Below are 16549 nucleotides of genomic sequence, written 5' to 3'. Positions count from 1 at the left end.
ATAGCATGAATTCATACATGGTTGGTTAAATCAAAGGAAGCATGAAAATCTACCCAATTGGCTTGCTTATGGCTCAAGAAAGTGCATAATTTAATTGAAAACAAAAGAAAAAGGCTAGTGAAACTAAGCTAAGATGACTTGTCATCAATGTTCTTACTGTTTATGCTGCTATTGCGACTGATCTTTCATGTTCATATTATTTATATCTATTTGCAGTTTGTTATGAACTATTCTGCCTGCTGTTTATTACCCGGAAACATCTAATTTTAGCCGGTATGCTGCCCAATTTTTTGTAAATTGTTTTGATATTCATTCATGTTTTGGGTTTGGCTATTTGAATTTGGCACTCCTCAGCTTTTTACCAAACTAATTCATGAATGCACGGGTTCGCTTTCTTATTCCTCTGTTTTCCTGGTTAATAAATCACATTATTGATGATTAGCTTTCACTTTTCGCCATTTCTATATCTATATGAATCAAACAAATTTGACTGAGGCTGGTTCTTCTTGGAGAGAAATTTGACTGAGGTCAATGCTTCATGGGTAAGAGAGTTTTACTGCAATTATTTCAAGACTTCCCTGGATGCAGTGCACCTCAGAGGGAAACAGATACTGGTCACTGAAGAGGCCATTGAGAATATTCTGCGCTTTCAGCCTAAGTCAGATCAGCCTGACGGTTACCAAAAGGCTAAAGAGGATATGAGGTTTCTGTGATTCGACTGGGATGATGTCAAGGAGAGAATAGCCCTTGACCCTACTGTCCCATGGGTCATGGGTAAGAACACCACAATGCCCAAAGGAATCAAGCTTATGTATCTAAATGATGAGGCTCGGCTCTGGCACCAGATCCTGAGCAACTTTGTTATGTCGAGCACTCATGAGACGGAGCTGCCTGCTGCTATGATCACCCTCCTCTGGTGTGTGATGGAGGGTAAGGACCTGTATCTGCCACGATTCATCCGGTAATATATGGCCAGGGTCCATGTCAGAGGCACCCTCCCCTTCCCCTATCTGGTCACCCAGCTAGGCCGTCGAGCTGACGTGCCTTGGGAGGATGCTGATGCACAGCCGACTGCTGCAGACCGCAAGAAGATCATTCCTCACAACAGGAAGTTTTTGGCTTTGGGCTATACACCTCCATTCCTCACCGCTCCTGATGAGACAGCCACACCTTCAGCCGCCCCTTCTTCTTCCACAGCTACACCTGCCCCACCCACCGCACCTCCAGCTACTCCTGAGCTTATTTACCATTTGGTGCATCGACTGTTTGCCCGCTTAGATCGTATGGAGCGTCGCTTATGAGCACGTCAAGTTGATGATCCGTTCCGGTGGCGACATCCCCTCCGAGCCTGACACCCCTTCTGATACATCTGAGGTGGAAGAGGACGATCACAAGGAGGAGATACCCACCCAGGCTGCACAGGCAGGACCAGAGCAGGCTACACCACAGCAGGGGGAGCCACACCGGATACAAACCGCAGAGGCAGAGATTCCTATCCAGTCATAGCCTCCTCTACAGTAGATTCCTCCTATGCTCATCCAGTCTGCAGATCCTCAGGCCACCACCGAGACTCCAACAGCCCATCCTTCCAGTGATGACACTCCTTCACACCCAGCTTGAGTGAGCATCGGGGACGATGCTTTATTTTAAGTGTGGGGAGGTCTTCAAGGAGGAACACTAAAACTCTAAAGCCACCCAAAACAAATAAATTTTTTACATTGAGAATAATGGGAACTCTTAACTTCTACTTGCATGACATGTATAACTGATATATGATGTTTGAGCTAGAGAACACACAGCCTGTGAGTTTTGAGCTTAATTATATGGTTACATTCAAACCATAATTTTCATTCCTGTGGGTGTTTTGTCCTTCTTTTTTATTCTAATATTCTTTACTTTGTTTTAATTTATATGTCCATTTACAGAGTATAGATACATACTAAGAGATGATTGAGGCCATTGATGACAAGTCATCTTAGTCTAGTTTCACTAGTCTTTTTCTTTTGTTTTCAATTGATTTTATGCACTTTCTTGAGCCATAAGTAAGCCAATTGAGTAGAATTTCATGTTTCCTTTGATTCAATCAACCATGGAAGAATTAATGCAATTTCATGAGATTTTGTGCTATAATTGTCATATACTATGAAAGAATAACAATCTCATGATTTTGAGCATAGCTTTGATATGTTTGGTTGATTGATGATAGGGGAAAAGAGCTTTGAAGAAGGTTGAAGAAAGAAGGAATGGCTAGGAGCAAGAGAGAACAAAAAGCTTGAGACAAGGTTTGCCTCAAACTTTAGCTCAAACTTTTGGAAAAGTTGAAATCTCCCTGGAAGAAGCAAAAGCTTGCACCAACGTTTGCCTCAAACTTTTTGGCAAACGTTGGCGCCACACACCAACACCCTGGAGGAGAAAAGCTTGCGCCAACGTTTGCCTCAAGCTTTTTGGCAAACGTTGGCGCCACCATCAACACACCCAGGAGAGCAAAAGTTTGCGCCAACGTTTGCCTCAAGCCTTTTGGCAAACGTTGGCGCCACAAGGCATATAAGAAGGCTCAACGTTTGGCTCAAAGTTTGACCTCAAACTTTAGCCCAAACGTTGATAGCAGTAAAAGGGGGCAGCTGATATGAAAAGCTTGAGCCAAAGTTTGCCTCAAACTTTGACTCAAGCTTTTATGATTCATGGCCCAGTTCACAATGGGTTTCTCTCCAACTCCAAGAGCAATCAACAGAGGCTTTTATCAACCCAATTCCATCAAGAGCAAAGGCCCAATTCAAGGCTTGAAGACCATTTGAAGAAAGTGTATAAATAGCTTAGGATTTAAGTTTTCAGGGAGCTTCCTTGGAGAATTTTTACATACTTACAGTAGAGAGCTCACCTTTACATTTTTGAATTGTTGCTTTAGAATTCTAGAGAATTGGGAAGGAGAATTGATCTCTCTTCTTCCTTGTTCTTGCTTAGCACTCTTTACTTTTCTTGCTTTGGATCTTGGGTGAAGAATTGATGAACTTCTGTTTCAATCTCACCTTGGGATCTTGTTTAATTTTCTGCATAATTGAATTTCAATTTCTGTTCATTGCCTCTTCTTCTACTCATTCTGCAATTTACTTTTCTTTATTTCTTGCAATTGAATTCAACATTTGGATCTAGGAAGGCATTGAGATCTAGACTCGGTTATCTAGTCTCTTGGGTCCTGAGATCTGGAGTTTTCATTTTAAATTCTCTGTTTAATGTTTTTCAAGTTCATTTACATTTTCGTTTTAGATCCGACTCAATTCAAGTCATCTTCTACTCTTCTATGCGTTGAGATTTACTTTTCCTTGTTTAATTTTTGCAAATCCAATTCCCAATTCCCTTTACAATTCAAGCCATTTACATTTCTTGCACTTTAAGATTTTGCAATTTACATTTCTTGCAATCTAAGTTTCTACAATTTATATTACTTGCACTTTAAGATTCAGCCTCTTTAATTCCTCTGCACTTTAAATTCTTGCCAATTATCCCTCTCCTTTTTAATTTCATGCAATTTAGCTTCTGTCAAATACAAACCACTCAAATCAACTCTTGATTCGCTTGACTAAATCAAACACTAAACTAAAATTGCTCAATCCTTCGATCCCTGTGGGATTGACCTTACTCCCGTGAGTTTTATTACTTGATGCGACCCGGTATACTTGCCGGAGAGATTTGGGTGTTGGAATTTTGTTTTCCAAAAATACTCATCAAGTTTTTGGCGCCGTTGCCGGGGATTGAAATAGATTGACAATGATTAAGTGAAGTGGAGATCTAGATCAAGCACTTTTTCTTTTCTGTTTCTCTAATTTTTGACTGACACACTAACTGTTTGAAATTTTGCTCAAGCTAACTAAAACCTCATTCTAGCAATAGATTGAAGTGTTACTGGTGGTGTTTCTTTTGTTTTGTTTGTATGTCAGGTACAGGGAGAGTCACTCCTGTTTTATCTGAAACTGACCAGAGAACTCTTAGAAGGTTAAGAAGAGCTGAAAGAGGGAAAAATATTGTTGGAGAGGAAGAATCTGAGGAAGAATATCACGAGATGGAAGGAGATCCATCTAATCCAGGAGGAGTGGTTAACAATAACCCACAATAGAGGAGAGTACTGGCCTCCTATACTTTTGCAAATGCTAGACATTGTGGAAGCAGCATTCTTACCCCTAATGTCAATGCAAATAACTTTGAACTGAAGCCACAACTCATCACATTGGTCCAAAACAACTGCTCGTTTGGAGGAGGACCATTGGAGGATCCAAACCAACATTTATCCACTTTCTTGAGAATTTGTGACACAGTTAAAAGCAATGGAGTGCACCTAGGCAACGCCAACCATCACAAAGTAGAGGAGTAATGGAGCTAGAAGGAGTGGACTCAATCTTAGCTCAAAACAAAATGATGCAGCAACAGATTCAGCAATAATTTGACTGAGGTGCAAACATTCACACAATTGGATGCTGAAAATCTGTATGAGGCATGGGAGAGATATAAGGCTCTGCTGAGGAAATGTCCACCAGAAATATTCACTGAGTGGGACAAGCTACAGAACTTCTATGAAGGACTCACTCTAAAGGCTCAAGAAGCACTTGATCACTCAGCTGGAGGATCATTGCAACTGATGAAAACAGCAGAAGAAGCTCAAAATCTTATTGACATGGTGGCTAATAATCAGTATTTCTTTGCGCATCATAGGCAACGCCAACCATCACAAAGTAGAGGAGTAATGGAGCTAGAAGGAGTGGACTCAATCTTAGCTCAAAACAAAATGATGCAGCAACAGATTCAGCAATAATTTGAGCAAATGGCCAAAAGAATTGATGGCCTACAAGTAGCATCAGTGAGTGCCACAAGCCAACCAACCACTCCTTGGGGGCATAATGAGGAGAACCAAGAGGAACAACAACAAGAGCAAGTGCAGTATATGCACAACCAAGGTTCAAAAGAGGTGTATGGTGATACCTACAATCCATGCTGGAAGAACCACCCAAACCTCAGATGGGGGGATAACCACAACCAAAACCAACAACCATGGCAGAGGATCTCAAACCCAAACACCTTAAGAAACAACCAAAACCACAACCAGCAGCAGACTAACCAAAATCCCTACAGAAAACCCCAAAACAACTACCCTAACTCTAACCATTATCCATCCAATAACCAACCTACCAACCAAAGCACTTACCATCAACCATCAGCACACCATAACCAAGCAATTTTACAAGACTCTTAGAGGATTACTAATCTGGAGATGCTCATGGAAAAGATGACGAAGAACCAAGAAATGACCACAAAGAACCATGAAGCCTCCATGAAGAGCCTAGAGAGGCAGATTGGGCAAATCTCCAAGTAGATTTCTGTTGAGAGACCTTCAAGCTCACTGCCGAGTGACACAATCCCAAATCCTAAGGAAGAATGCAAGGCGATATAATTAAGGAGTGGGAGAACATTGATGAGCAACAATGACACTACAAAGAAGCAAGTAGAGAGCAGCAAAAGACCAATAGAAGATGAAAAGCAAACAAAGGCAGATGAAGCCAAGGATCAAGTTGTGATGCCAAACAAGAGCACTGAGAAACTCAAAGAGAAGAAAAACTAACCACACAGTTCAAAAGAAGTGATTCAGGGACAGCAGCAAGTGGGAAAGAGCATCACATCTCCACTGCCATATCCCCAAAGGTTCAGTAAAGAGACTAAGGACCAACATTTTCATAAGTTCCTTTAGACTTTCAAAAAGCTGGAGATCAATATTCCCTTGGCTGAAGCACTTGAGCAAATGCCTCTGTATGCCAAGTTTTAGAAGGAGCTTATTAACAAAAAAAGAAGTTGGGATGAGAAAGAGACCATACTGCTTACTGAGGAATGCAGGGCTTTGATTCAAAAAGGGCTTCCTCCTAAGCTTGAAGACCCCGGGAGCTTCTTGCTGCCTTGCACCGTTGGGGAATTAACCATCACTAAGGCAATGTGCGATCTAGGAGCAAGTATTAACTTAATTCCCTCCTCTTTGGTGAAAAACTGCGTATAGAGGAAGCTAAATCGGTACAGATGTCTCTAGAGCTGGTAGATAAGTCAATGGTATACCCCAGGGGTGTAATTGAAAACCTTCTAGTCAAGGTGGACAAATTCATATACCCTGCAGACTTTGTGGTTCTAGATTCAGATGAGGATGAAAGTGACTCCATCATACTTGGGAGACCGTTCTTGGCCACTGCTAGGGCTATCATAGAGGTAGAGCAAGGAGAATTAACTCTCAGAATGCATGATAAGAGTGTCACTCAGAGAGTATTACCAGAAGCGTAGTTCAGTGATGAGAAGAAAGACTATATGGAACTCGACAAGGAAGAATCACAGTTAAAGGAAGAAAGCAACAAGGCGATTCACAGCAACATCCCAAGGCAAAAGATTGTGCAGAATGATGCAGAAGTTCAAGAGGATTTGGAGTATTGGCCACTGAGAAGAGAGATCTCCAAAGTAAGCCTACGGCCAAAGAAGAAAGATAAACAAAAGAAAGGAAGAAACACAGAAACAAAACAAAAAGGGGTTGGAAGAATAGAAAGATTCCAACAGAAGGGCTTTCCAAAGGTGATAAAGTGCAATTGATCTATCAACAACTGGGAGCAAGCCAACAGACGGATGACTATTACACTGTCAGCAATATACTCTCATTAGAGCATGCTGAAATTGAACACCAGAGAACAAAGAGGAGGATCACAGTCAGGGGAGACAAGTTGAGGCACTACAATCATCAACCACCATAAAAGAAAGCCCCAGTGTCAAGCTAGTGACAATAAAAGAGCGCTCCATGGGAGGCAACCCATGATTTAAGATTTATGTCATTTTAAATTCAATAAGCTATGATCACCTGAGCATGATTTTTTTTCTTTTCATGAACGTACTTAATGAATGCATGCACTGTTTTGAAACATATGCTAAGACTTCTAAGTTTGGTGTGCCTTCAAGCATACCAAACCAGTGTTACAAACATTTTCATACTATATGCTTAGTTATCCTGATGAAGCATATGACCAAACACTAAGTTTGGTGTCTGCATAGGTGGATATTTTCAGAAGATCAAATTTTTTTTTTCTCTTCATGAAAATTAAAAATCATGCACCAATGATCATACGTTGTTACTTTCTGAGACTTTACAATTGAAAAGAAATCATATTCTGTGATGAAGGCATCAAATGTGATTAACTGCTGGCATCTCACATTTACCCCTTAACAAGAGACAAGTTTGGTGTTCATCAAACCTTGATGCACTGATTAAGGGACACAATTGATCCTTCATGAAAAAAAAGAGAAAAAGAAAAATTATAATGAAAGCATTTCTTATAAATATTTATCCAAGAGTGACATTGGGATTTCAAGAACACTAGTTGGAGGAAGAAACATTTTTAAACTATATGACCAAACATTAGGTTTGGTGTCCTCCAAGAAAAGTCACAGTTAAAATGGATATAAGGAATGAGAGTTCACATAGTTGTTAATAAAGGAAGTATTCTTGCCACGGTTTGATAATGTTGATCTTTGTTGTCTTTTTGTGATGGTTAGGTGGTCAAAGAACACTCAATGAAAGAGACAAGACAAAGGGAGAGCATAGCATGAGGACAAAATCCCATCACATGCCTCAAAAAGTGAATCTGCCCACTCCTTGGAATGATCACGTTGAAAATCATTGAAGAAGCAAAATTTGTCCTCATTCACCCTCACATTTGATGGAGATTTAAATCTTGGTACCGTCAGTTACAAATTGAATGGATGAATGAGAAGAAAATATATCCAGAGGTTCCACTCTTGCTACCAGATGAAGGGTGCCAAGAAATGAAGGACAAGATTAAAAAGAGGAAATGGGAAGAACTCGTCTCACCCATCACTCGGGTCAATGCAAATATCATAAGAGAGTTCTATGCCAACATCCCAAGACTTAACACGGGTGAAGCCCCAACGTACAAGAGCTATGTACGGGGGATGGAAGTAGACTTTAGTTCAGATGCCATCAAGAAAGTCTTGGGACTAAAAGCAGTTTGCTTTGGTGAACCGGGATACCACCAAAGGGTAAATGGAGATCCGGATTATGATAGAATCTCTAGAGATATTTGTATGGTGAACTCAGAGTGGGAAGGGGATGCCAAAAACAAATACAAGTATCTGAGGAGAGGAAACCTCACCCCAGAAGCAAAGGGATGGTATGAGCTATTAAAAAGATCAATTCTGGGCACAGTAAACACTTCAGAAGTCAACAGGAAAAGAGCTGTTATGTTGCATTGCATCATGGTGGGAAGAGAGGTGAAGGTTCATGAAATCCTTGCAAAGGATATTCAAAAACTTGCAGAGAAAAACTCGGCTGGGTCTTGGTTATACTACCCAAACACCATTATGCAGTTGTGCGCAAGAGCTAAAGTGACAATGGAGGACGATACCCCAACATGGTTGAACCCGGGCATGCCTATAACCATTGAAAGAATGATGATGGTTACTGAAGCGCAGCAGAGCCGAAGACCACACGGAAGAAGGCAAAGAGAAGAACTAATGGAGGAAGAAGAGTTACAAGAAGAAGAAGAGCCACAAGAGGAAGAGGAACAGCAACACATTCCACCACATAACACTCTGGATATGACTCAGATGCAGGAAGCAATTGGAAGATTATCACAACAGTACATGAGAATTCAAGAAAGGCAAGAGGAATACCATTCACAGTATATGAAAGAAGAAAGAAAAAGCATGACAAATGAAAGGTGGACTTGCTCCTTGTTCATCACTACAAAGAAAAAAAGCATGCATCTTATCTGTTTAAAATAGTATTCGCATTATGTTTGTTTCCCTTAAAATAAGTAAGCTAGTCTAAGTATGTGCTTGTGTGTTTACTTTCACTTAACAAAAAGCATGCTTTGTCCCCTGCATCTTTAATTCAATAAAAGAAATGTTTGAATGTGAAGTAAGATAGTTCTCTGTTAGATAGAAGTATAATAAAAGTAAGTGGTGGTATGCATGTGTGATTGTATGATAGCTCAATTTTAGTGAATAAGAGAACTAGGATGTCTCCTTCTAAGTAAAAAGTGGCCTACTGTCTATGAATCTCAATCAAATAAAAGTCCTTGGTTAAAAAGAAAAACAAAAAGAGAAAAGAAAAAGCCAAAAATTGGCAATAGAATAAAAGAAAAAAAAAAGAAGTAAAGCTAGACACCAATAGCTTGAACCTTAGAATATATGCCTGTGGTGTCTTTGTACTAGGATCTGCTTGGATCATTAAGTTCTTTGGAGTGCATCAACACTTGGTGACTTGGGTTAACTAACCCGGGATCATCAGCTGAAAGTCCACTATTAAGAGCAACCTAACTACAAGGCATTTAGTAACCCAAAGAGGTGCTGGGCATCAATGTTTTTTAAGAAGGAATGTGAGCCAAGTGCTATAGTGAATAATGTGTCAAGTATAAAGAAAGAAAAGAACTTGTTACACATGACACTGAACTAAAGCTTAAAGAGAAAAATAATAGTCAAGAACAAAGGAATAATGAGAGGTCATAGCAGTGTGTTGCTTGATGCTTGAAGGAGACTTTCTAGGCCTAAAAGTCAATAAGAAGTGAGTGTTTACATATCCACATAAAACCCCATGAACTACCAATAATACTCTGCTAGCATGAACATCCTCTTCCATTTCATTCTTTCTTCTCAATAATTCTTTTCTTGCTTGGGGACAAGCAAGCTTTAAGTTTGGTGTTGTGATGACAAGTCATCTTAGTCTAGTTTTCCTAGTCTTTTTCTTTTGTTTTCAATTGATTTTATGCACTTTCTTGAGCCATAAGTAAGTCAATTGAGTAGAATTTCATGTTTCCTTTGATTCAATCAACCATGGAAGAATTAATGCAATTTCATGAGATTTTGTGCTATAATTTTCATATACTATGAAAGAATAACAATCTCATGATTTTGAGCATAGCTTTGATATGTTTGGTTGATTGATGATAGGGGAAAAGAGCTTTGAAGAAGGTTGAAGAAAGAAGGAATGGCTAGGAGAAAGAGAGAACAAAAAGCTTGAGCCAAAGTTTGCCTCAAACTTTAGCTCAAACTTTTGGAAAAGTTGAAATCTCCCTGGAAGAAGCAAAAGCTTGCGCCAACGTTTGCCTCAAACTTTTTGGCAAACGTTGGCGCCACACACCAACATCCTGGAGGAGAAAAGCTTGCGCTAACGTTTGCCTCAAGCTTTTTGGCAAACGTTGGCGCCACCATCAACACACCCAGGAGAGCAAAAGTTTGTGCCAACGTTTGCCTCAAGCTTTTTGGCAAACGTTGGTGCCACAAGGCATACAAGAAGGCTCAATGTTTGGCTCAAAGTTTGACCTCAAACTTTAGCCCAAACGTTGATAGCAGCAAAAGGGGGTAGCTGATATGAAAAGCTTGAGCCAAAGTTTGCCTCAAACTTTGACTCAAGCTTTTATGATTCATGGCCCGGTTCACAATGGGTTTCTCTCCAACTCCAAGAGCAATCAACAGAGGCTTTTATCAACCCAATTCCATCAAGAGCAAAGGCCCAATTCAAGGCTTGAAGACCATTTGAAGAAAGTGTATAAATAGCTTAGGATTTAAGTTTTCAGGGAGCTTCCTTGGAGAATTTTTACATACTTACAGTAGAGAGCTCACCTTTACATTTTTGAATTGTTGCTTTAGAATTCTAGAGAATTGGGAAGGAGAATTGATCTCTCTTCTTCCTTGTTCTTGCTTAGCACGATTTACTTTTCTTGCTTTGGATCTTGGGTGAAGAATTGAAGAACTTCTGTTTCAATCTCACCTTGGGATCTTGTTTAATTTTCTGCATAATTAAATTTCAATTTCTGTTCATTGCCTCTTCTTCTACTCATTCTGCAATTTACTTTTCTTTATTTCTTGCAATTGAATTCTACATTTGGATCTAGGAAGGCATTGAGATCTAGACTCGGTTATCTAGTCTCTTAGGTCCTGAGATCTGGAGTTTTCATTTTAAATTCTCTGTTTAATGTTTTTCAAGTTCATTTACATTTCCGTTTTAGATCCGATTCAATTCAAGTCATCTTCTACTCTTCTATGCGTTGAGATTTACTTTTCCTTGTTTAATTTCTGCAAATCCAATTCCCAATTCCCTTTACAATTCAAGCCATTTACATTTCTTGCACTTTAAGATTTTGCAATTTACATTTCTTGCAATCTAAGTTTCTGCAATTTATATTACTTGCACTTTAAGATTCAGCCTCTTTAATTCCTCTGCACTTTAAATTCTTGCCAATTATCCCTCTCCTTTTTAATTTCATGCAATTTAGCTTCTGTCAAATACAAACCACTCAAATCAACTCTTGATTCGCTTGACTAAATCAAACATTAAACTAAAATTGATCAATCCTTCAATCCCTGTGGGATCGATCTCACTCCCGTGAGTTTTATTACTTGATGCGACCTGGTATACTTGCCGGAGAGATTTGGGTGTTGGAATTTCATTTTCCAAAAATACTCATCAACCATCATTTGAATTTTCCTCACTTATCCCAAATTAGCCTACCTTTACATCACCCCTGTTAGCCTCCTTGAGCTTTTTAATCCCCTCTTGTTCTATAAACCACATTACTAGCCTTAAGCAGAAAAACAAAATAAAAATCTCAAGTTGAATCCTTGGTTAGCTTAGGATAGAAATTGTGTATTATTTAAGTGTAGGGTATTTTATGGGAACATGGGATGATAGAAACAAAGTAGGAATTTAAAAAAATTAATATCTCTGCTTGAATTGTTAATTGTCTTGCAAGTTTAAAAAATATTTTTATCCATCTCAATTGTAAAAGTGCTTTAACATTATCTAGGGTTTGGCTATGCATATATGATTCCTTGAGAATGTAAATTAATTTAACTACATGTAAGTTTTATATACAAGTGAGTAACAATTAGAATTGCATGATTCATTTAGGTAGTTGCACTTAGGATAGATTGTATTGCATGAGATTCCACCACTTTAACCTTACCTTACTCTTTATCTTGGACTTAGCATAATGACATGCTATTGTTTAAGTGTGGGGAGGTTGATAAACCCATATTTTATGATATATATTGTGCTCAATTCAAGAGATTTATTCAATCCTTCACTCACTTATTTATGTAAATTGCATGGTTTTACTTTTCCTTCCTTATTATGTGATATATGTGAAATACATGTTTCTTATGCTTTGAAATTATTTATTTTTAATTACCCTTTATTACCATTCGATGCCGTGATTTGTGTGTTGAGAAGTTTCAGATCTTCTAAGGCAGGAATGACTTAAAGGATGGAAAGGAAACATATAATAATGGAAGGAAAGCACAAAATAGAGTTTTTAAAGAAACTGGCAGCGACACAAACGCATGGACGACGCGGCCGCATGCCTAGTCCGAAAAGGCAGCGACGCGAACGCGTGACTGACGCGGACGCGCGCTATGAGTAGAACACAGATTACGCGGACGCATGACCTAAGCAAACGCGTGACAAGGAAGACTCTAGATGACGCGACCGCGTGACCCATGCGGACGCGTGACAGACGCCACGCACCAGAAATTACAGAAAATGCTCCCAGTGATTTCTGAAACCCTTTTTGGCCCAGATCCAAGTCCAGAAGGCACAGATTAGAGGTTATGAAGTGGGGGAATGCATCCATTCATAAGAGGTCTCCAATTATTCACTTTTCATAGTTTAGATGTAGTTTTTAGAGAGAGAGGTCCTCTCCTCTCTCTTAGGTTTTAGGATTAAGATTTCTTGTTATTTCAATTTAGTATTCCGACTCTTTATCAGGTTTAATATTCCTTTTACTTTATATTTATCTTTTATTTTCAGATCTTTTAATGCTTTCCTTTAATTACTTTTGTTGCTAAATTTACTTGTTCCTTACTTTTAAAACCCCAATTTACAAAACTCATAACCAATAATAAGAACATACCTCCCTGCAGTTCCTTGAGAAGACGACCCGAGGTTTAAATACTTCGGTTATCAATTTATTTAGGGGTTTGTTACTTGCGACAACCAAAACGTTTGTAAGAAAGGTCTTTTGTTGGTTTAGAAGCTATACTCCCAACGGGAATTCGTTCTGAATTCTAGACAACGTAAAAGTTCTCTCTTCAACAAACGTTCTGCTACCCATGCATACGCGTGCCTTGCACGTTTGTGCCCATGGGTTTAGAATGCTCATCCACACGTGCGCGTGTTGCACGCGTGCGTGAGGATGCAAAAATCCCATTTCCAATTTTCAAAACATGTAGAGGAGTGTTGGCCTTGGCGTTGGACTGGCAACGTTGACTCCAACGTTGGTCAATCCACCCGTGCGCGTACACCACGCGTACGCGTGCATTGCCATTTTTTTCCATCTACCCGTACGTGTCACTGACGCGTGCGTGTCGATGCAAGTTTTTCATTTCCAAATTCTGGGCTTCTCATCGCGGACGTTGGAGGCAAACATTTGACGCAACGTTGGACCTCCAACGTTCATTTGGTGACGCATATGCGTGACCCACGCGTACGTGTGGATGGTCAATTTTTCCATTCTATGCGTGCGCGTGACTCACGCTTTCACGTGGATATAGAAATTTTTTTCTTTCACGTGTACGCGTCGCTCAAAAATCATTTTGCTTCATAATTGAACATTTTATCACCACGTTGGGGGTAACGTTGGCTTGCCAACTTTCCCCCAAACGTGAGCACCAGCAACCCTTGCAGAGAATTGCTCTGCCTCTCTTCCAACGTTTGAGGCAACGTTGGTGGTCCAACTTGGCCATCAACGTTGCTTCCTCTTCATCTACTCCAGGCTCTTTCTTTGACTTCCTTCCATGCCCTCCTTAACTTGTCATCAACCAATACATGCATCAAACCCTTGCTAAAGTCATGAGAATTCTCATCATTCTTAGCACACAAGTAATTATAGCATAATTCTCATGAAATATCATCAAATTAGTCAGGGTTAGAAAAATCTAGGTATCCATGAATTTCTACCCCAGTTGCTTACTTATAACTCAAGAAAGTGCATAAAACTTATTAAAAACAAAGAAAAAGGCTAGTATAACTAGCCTAAGATGCCCTGGCATCAGGATCTTAATCAAAACAGAAGTTATTTCTTAGCTATCCATATGAATTGAGAGGAAAAAGAATTTAATTCAATTCATATGAATCATAATAGAGCTCCTCCCCCTAATGAGTTGGTGTTTAATGGATCATAGCTCAGAGAACAAGTGCAAAGAAATGTAAAATTGGCAGAAAGTAAATTGACTGAGAAGCAAAAGTGCAGGGAAATTAAATTGCATAAAAAATAAACATGAAAATTTGCAGAAGAAGAAATTGCAGAGGAAAAGTGTAAGAAATTGAAATTGCATAAACCAAACTGAATTCAATTACAACTGAAATTTAAAAATGCAAAAAGGAAAAGAAATTCTAAGCTCTCTACCAAAGCCTTCTACCCTACTCCTACTCCTACTCCTAATTCAGGCCTTTAAGCTCTGTTAAGACCCCCTTTCAGTTTCAAAACATTCTTCTATTTATAGGCTTCTTCTCCTCTTCATTTGGGTCTTCAAGTGTAATTTGATGTGGGCCTTGGCCTTGATTGAAGCAGGGAGGAATCACTCTTGATGATGTTGACTTCTGGCCGTTTAATTCATTACTTGCAGGGTGCCATTTTGGAATGGGAATTAGCCTTAACGTTGGTGGCAGTGTGAAAACGTGAGCCCAAACGTTGCATAAAAGAATGAGTTCTGGTTTCTACTCTCAACGTTTGACTCAATGTTGGTACACCAATATTCGCTCATCCACGCGTGCGCGTATACCACGCGTACGCGTGAAAGCTGTGTTTTTGCCTTTCGATGCGTATGCGTACACCACGCTTACGCGTGCATTGCCAATTTTCCATTCTACGCGTACGCGTCATAGACACGTGCACGTCAATTCCAGTTTCCTAACTCCAAATTCCGGGCTTCTCATCGCGGACGTTGGAGGCAGCGTTTGAGGCAACTTTGGACCTCCAACGTTTGCTTAGTGATGCGTACGCGTGACCCACGCGTACGTGTGGATGGTCAATTTTCCCATTCAACGCGTGTGCGTGACTCACGCTTACGCGTGGATATAAAAATTTTCTTCTTTCACGCGTATGCGTCATAGCCGCGTACGCGTCGCCCTAAAAGTCCTTTAGCTCCTGAATTTAACATTTTCAATGACGTTGGAGGTAACGTTGGTTCACCAACGTTCCCTCCAACGTTGGCACCCATGTTTTCTTCTTTCAGAACGTTGCCTTCAACGTTGATGGGCCAATGTTGGCCTCTCTTCCTTTTCTTCCTTGCTCTTCCTCTGCTTCTTTCTTCCTATCATCAACCAAAAAAACTAATCAAAGCCTTGGCATAATCACAAGACTTTGCATCTTTTAAAACATCACTAAATCTTGCAGAAAATCTCATGAAAATGCATAAAATTAGCAATGTTTGATTGAATCAAGGCAACTATGAATTTCTCATCCAAACACTTACTTATTGCCTAAGAATGCATGAAAAACAAGTAAAAACTAATGAAAAAGGCTTGTGAAACTAGTCTAAGATGACTTGTCATCACAACAGCAAACTTAAATCTTGCTTGTCCCCAAGCAAGCATTAAAATATAAGGAAAATAGATGGAAACAGAGAGAGGTATAAGCCTTTATTTGGAGAATTCTCTATTATGGTTAATGGGGTTTTCATGCATGGTGTCTTAGTGATTTTTATTTGTGGCTGAAGTATAGAAAATCCTTTGGAGCCTCTTGATAAACCCTAATTTTGTGGTTTATCTTGTGCTTAATTTGGGGGATTTTATCAACTTTTCTCACATTTATGCAACGAAACAGCATGGTTTTGTAATTCTCCCTAAATTTGTGCTTAAGTGTGAAAACATACTTTTTAGGCCTTAAAATAGCTAAATTTAATTCACTTTAATTCCATTTGATGCATTGATATATTTGTTAAGTGATTTCAGGTTTAGAAGGCAAAGATTGGATTGAAGGAATGAAGAAAAACCATGCAAAGTGGGAGAACTCATGAAGAAATGAAGGAATCGCAAAGCTGTCAAGCCTGACCTCTTCGCACTTAATCGATCATAACATGAGCTACAGAAGTTCAAATGAGGCGGTTCTAGTTGCGTTGGAAAGCTAACATCCAGGGCTTCAAAATGAAGTAAAATTTGCCATAGTTGCCTTGTGTTTTAGAGTCGCGGACGAGTGCATCATACGCATGCATCGGTGGATCAGCATGGGTCATTTTGAAGAAAATATGGCCAGCAATTTCTAGCTTATTTTGGGCCCAATCCAACTCATTTCTGATGCTATTGAATCCAAAGATTGAGGGGGAAATGAACAAAGTAGCCATAGTTTAGTTTTCATCATGTTTTAGATCAGAATTCTAGAGAGGGAAGCTCTCTCTTCTCTCTAGAATTTAAGGCAGTTTAGGTTTAATTTTCTCAAATTCATCTTTCAATTCTTGTTTGGATTTCAATTCTCTTTATATTTTAGTGTTCTATTATCTTAATCTTCTTAGTTTCTCTTGTTAG

This window comes from Arachis ipaensis, chromosome B05 (assembly GCF_000816755.2).
Source record: "Arachis ipaensis cultivar K30076 chromosome B05, Araip1.1, whole genome shotgun sequence".
In the NCBI taxonomy this organism is placed as follows: Eukaryota; Viridiplantae; Streptophyta; class Magnoliopsida; order Fabales; family Fabaceae; genus Arachis; species Arachis ipaensis.
The sequence above is the reverse complement of the archived record's forward strand: the minus strand, read 5'-3'. Positions refer to the sequence as shown.